Below are 5000 nucleotides of genomic sequence, written 5' to 3' on the forward strand. Positions count from 1 at the left end.
CACTCTTATCCCCTTGTGGCACTGTCCTCTCGCGTGTCTTATGTTGTTCCCTCAGACGTGGCACTCTCTCCCCTCTTCCTCTCCTCTCTCCTTCACCACCTCTTACCTGCCTCTCACTCCCCTCTTGTCCCTCTATAATGGCACTGTTGCCCTCACGTTGTAGCGGCACATACCCTCAGGCACTCCTCCTCCTCCTGTTCCTCCTCCTCCTCTTCCTCCTCCTCCTGAAAATTTATTCCTCTATTTCTCTCTTCCTTACTCTGTAGACATTCCCGTTGTATCTACTACTACTACTACTACTACTACTACTACTACTACTACTACTACTACTACTACTACTACTACTACTACTACTACTACTACTACTGCTGCTACAGTGATCTAACCTTCAGAAAATTATATCATATTCTATTACGGGTTTGACTCGCAATCAGACGCTGCCGGCAATCTGCTTGAAGTGACACGTGTTTTTAAGAGTGTTTTTTTTTCTTTTTTTCTCTCTTTTTTTTTTTTTTTTTACGATTCTATTGACAGATTAACAAGATCCTTCATTATGCACAGGAGAAGCACTCTTGAGATCCCGGCTAGTCGGCAATGTGGCCTTTAAAAACAGCCGTGATGAGAAAGCAAAGTGTTTTTTACGGGTGTTTTTTTATAGTTCGTGACAAATGAACAATATTTCTACATTATGAACAGGAGAAAGAGTATTGAGAACCCGGCTAATCATCTCTGTCGTGGTGAAACAGCAAAGCGTCTCTGATTCCGTCTTTAGTGTAGCTTGGTAGTCTAGATATTGCAAGCTAAAGGCACTGACAGGAGCGGTGATGAGGCGTGTTAGCAGAGGAGGGATGGAATGGACTGGGAAACTGGAAGGGCAAGAAACTGGAGGGTATTAGAAGTAGGCATTTAGGAAAGGAGGGACTGGAAGAAACTGGAAGGCTGGAAAAGCAAAAAAGCTGTAGAGGATTAAAAGGAAGAAAATTGAGAAACTGGGTAAGAAAATGAGGGAGATGGAGAAACGGGAGGAACTGGAAGAGAAGAAACTAAAGAGAGCTGAAAGATGTGAAGAGACTGGAATAACTAAAGGTCGCAGAATTATTGGAATGAACCGTAAATAACTGGAAGAGGAATAGAATACGAGAAACTAAAGAAAACTGGAAAAAAAAACATGAATTTGGAAAAAAATGAAGAGAATTGAAGACAAACTAAAGAAAATAAAAACGACGAATCTGGTAAAAAAAAAAAAAAAAAGAAAAACGAAGAAAATTTAAGAAGACGAATTAAAGAAAAGTAAATCTTGAATTACTGGATGACTGGAAAATCGTAAGAATACAAGAATAGAGAGACATTTAAAAACAAGACCGCTGGAAAGAGAGAAGAGATGAGACCGTGAGAGCGTGGGAGGCGACGCTTTGTGACCAATTACACTCAATCGCTTGCGTGATGCCGTGTAACCATCGTGAAGCCCCCACCAGGTGACACACACACTCACGCTCATGGGAAAAACACCTGTCACTCCTGCGCGCCTTGTCTGTTTTCCTCTTTTTTTCCCTCTCCCGTTTTCCCCTTTTTCATCCTGTCTTTTTCTCTCCGCTTCGAGTTTCACTGTTTAATTTCTTCTTCTTCTTCTTCTTCTTCTTCTTCTTCTTCTTCTTCTTCTTCTTCTTCTTCTTCTTCTTCTTCTTCTTCTTCTTCTTCTTCTTCTTCTTCTATTTGTTCCTCTTCTTCCTCTTTTTTTTCTCCGTAATATTTCATCTCCTCCTCCTCCTCCTCTTCAATCCTATTTAAAATCCTCCTCCTCCTCCTCCTCTTTTTTTCTCTTTCGCTCTCGTTCCTCCGCCTCCTCTTCCTCCTCCTCCTCCTCGTCATCTATTACTCTTTGATTCCTCCTCCTCCTCCTCCTCCTAGTCGTCATTTGTTATTCTTTAGATTTCTCGTCTTAGTCTTCCCCCTTCTCTCCACCACCACCACCACCACCACCACCACCACCACCACCACCTGTCCTCTCTACACAGTCCTGTCCTCTGTAACACTTTCCCCATCATCATCCCCCCCTGTTCCTCCTCGCCCCACCCTCCCCCTCTCCTCTTCCCCTCCTCTGCCCCCACCCTGCTTGTCTCGGGCGCGCAGGTGCTGCCATCTGCCGCCGCCTCGCCGCCCGCCACACACTCGCGTCGCCTGCTCGGGATGTGAGGGCCGCTGCGGAAGGCTCCCGACCCCCGCTCAGTCTACCTCGCGTATCCGAACACTGTCTCCGCCCTCCGTGCTATCCGTATCAGTATCCGTAAGCGTAAAAGTGGGGGAACGTGTATGCGGGTGTACGAATGCGTCACTACGCCGGATTTTGTTCGGTTCCTTTGTGGATTTTTTTTTTTATTATTTTTTTATGATCTGATTCCGTTGCGTGTCCGCTTCATCGTTTTCGTGTGAATTATCATGTCCGTGTGCGCATGTTTCCGTGTGTGGGTGATATACTTACGTACGCAGTGTTTCCCCACGTACGCACTCACGTACATGGCCTGAAAATGTGAATAATGTGAAGGAAATTAATGGAAAAGAAAAAAAGTTTGTGGCTGTGATGTTTACGTGAAAAAAATCAAGTGTTTTCTTTCTCTCTAATTATCACTTCCTTATCTACTTGAGTGAGGGGAAAAGAGGGGTGCATGTAACAGGTGGGTGAGCTGGGCAGGTGAGGGGAGTGAGAGGGGAGTGAGAGAGGGGATGTGTGCTCAGAGTGAGGGGTGATGGTTGAGGGTTAAAGGTGAGAGTGTAACTAAGAGTGAGGGGAAAGAGGGGACTTGGTGAGGGGGGATGTGAGAGGGGAATGTGAGAGAGGGAGAGTGGGTGTTCCGAGGGGAATGTTGGGAGTGTTATAACAAGGATGAGAAGTGAGGGAAAATTGTTTTTTTTCCTTTTTTTTTTCGTGTGTGTCAAAAAGTTTCTCTCTCTCTCTCTCTCTCTCTCTCTCTCTCTCTCTCTCTCTCTCTCTCTCTCTCTCTCTCTCTCTCTCTCTCTCTTTCTGTCATTCTGATCCTTGTTGTCAATAATTTTCCTTCTTCTTCTTCTTCTTCTTCTTCTTCTTCTTCTTCTTCTTCTTCTTCTTCTTCTTCTTCTTCTTCTTCTTCTTCTTCTTCTTCTTCCCCCTTTCCTTCCTCTCCACCTAGTCTTATCCCTTCCCTCCTCTTTATTCTTTCTTCCCTTCCTCCTCCTCCTCCTCCTCCTCCTCCTCCTCCTCCTCCTCCTCCTCCTCCTCCTCCTCCTCCTCCTCCTCCTCCTCTGCCTCCCCAACCTGTCTGTTTCTCTGTCGTGTTAACAACTTAAATCTTCCTCCAGCTCCTCCTCCTCCTCCTCCTCCTCCTCCTCCTCCTCCTCCTCCTCCTCCTCCTCCTCCTCCTCCTCCTCCTCCTCCTCCTTCCACAGTTTATTCTTGCCCTGTGTCTCTGTGTTGCATTTTCTGTTTCCCTCCTATTCTCCCACCGCCGCCACCACCGCCGCCACCACCACCACCACCACCACCACCACCACCACCACCACCACCTCCGGCACTAACCTGACCTAACCACTACTACTTTACTACTACTACTACTTAGTACTACTACTACTACTACTACTACTACTACTACTACTACTACTACTACTACTACTACTACTACTACTACAGTAACAATGAGAAATTTTAAAAGATGTTTTGCGTGTTTTTAAGGAGTTAAAGTTTAGAGAGAGAGAGAGAGAGAGAGAGAGAGAGAGAGAGAGAGAGAGAGAGAGAGAGAGAGAGAGAGAATCAAAGATAGGATTACGGATCATAAGCTGTCCTCAGAAGCGTGCGCGCACACACACATATACTCTCTCTCTCTCTCTCTCTCTCTCTCTCTCTCTCTCTCTCTCTCTCTCTCTCTCTCTCTCTCTCTCTCTCTCAAACATCCCTTTTGGCAACACTACTACTACTACTACTACTACTACTACTACTACTACTACTACTACTACTACTACTACTACTACTACTACTACTACTACTACTACCATCACCACCAAAACAGCAACCACAATAGCATCAACAACAACAGCAACAACAACAACAACAATAACAATAATAATAATAATAATAATAATAATAACAACAACACCACAAACTCTGTAGACATAATTTCAAGCTGCAAATTTCCCCTCATAACTCTCCTCTCCCCTCCTCTTCCACCTCCTCCACCTCCTCCTCCTCCTCCTCCTCCTCCTCCTCCTCCTCCTCCTCCTCCTCCTCCTCCTCCTCCTCCTCCTCCTCCTCCTACATCAACCACACACCATAACCCTCCGAGAGAGAGAGAGAGAGAGAGAGAGAGAGAGAGAGAGAGAGAGAGAGAGAGAGAGAGAGAGAGAGAGAGAGAGAGAGTCTTATCATTTCCCCTCACCCACCAGAATTTTTTTAAGAGAGTTGCCTTTTCCGCCATTGACAAAAGCCTTCGCGAACAGAACTGAAGGAAACGGGGAGGGGAGAAGGGGGAAGGGGGAGGGGAAGAGAGGAAGGGGAGGGGAAACGGGGGAAGGCTACCATATCGCATTCCTGTATTAGTTGTAGTAAGAATACGTGTTAGCAGGGTGGTAGTAGTAGTAGTAGTAGTAGTAGTAGTAGTAGTAGTAGTAGTGGTAGTAGTAGTGAAGGTGGATTAATAAAAAGTTGCATATATATTTATGTCTTAAAGTTATTGATTTTATGCGAGGCAGGGTTTGGTTAGGTTAGGTCAGGTTAGGTTAGGCTGTTTTTAAGTTATTTCGTGATGGTGGTGGTGGTGGTGGTGGTGGTGCAATGCATATTGTGTTGTACCAGATTAGGTTAGGTCATGGTCATGGTCAGGTTAGGTTAGGTGAGGTTAGGTTAGGTTAGGTTACGTCATATTAGCAATGGTGGTGATGGCACTAGGGCAGGTGGTAGTGGTGGTGGTGGTGGCGGCACTAGCACAGGTGGCGGTGATGGCACTAGGTCAGGTGGTGGTGGTGGTGGTGGTGGC

At 45.8% G+C, this 5000-nt stretch overlaps 1 protein-coding gene across 5 annotated transcripts in view; it reads left to right on the forward strand.

Annotated features, from left to right (window-relative positions):
• Positions 1–5000, forward strand: part of LOC135098228 (coiled-coil domain-containing protein AGAP005037-like) — a 53405-nt gene that overhangs the window by 15881 nt on the left and 32524 nt on the right. The window contains exon 1 of one of the 5 annotated variants that reach the window (XM_064000483.1): positions 1852–2284. The exons of the other annotated variants lie outside the window; for them this stretch is intronic. The gene's annotated coding sequence lies outside the window, so the exon portion shown is untranslated. Of the gene's footprint in view, positions 1–1851; positions 2285–5000 lie in introns of those variants that run through there. 5 annotated transcript variants of the gene reach the window in all.

This window comes from Scylla paramamosain, unplaced genomic scaffold, assembly GCF_035594125.1.
Source record: "Scylla paramamosain isolate STU-SP2022 unplaced genomic scaffold, ASM3559412v1 Contig51, whole genome shotgun sequence".
NCBI lineage: Eukaryota > Metazoa > Arthropoda > Malacostraca > Decapoda > Portunidae > Scylla > Scylla paramamosain.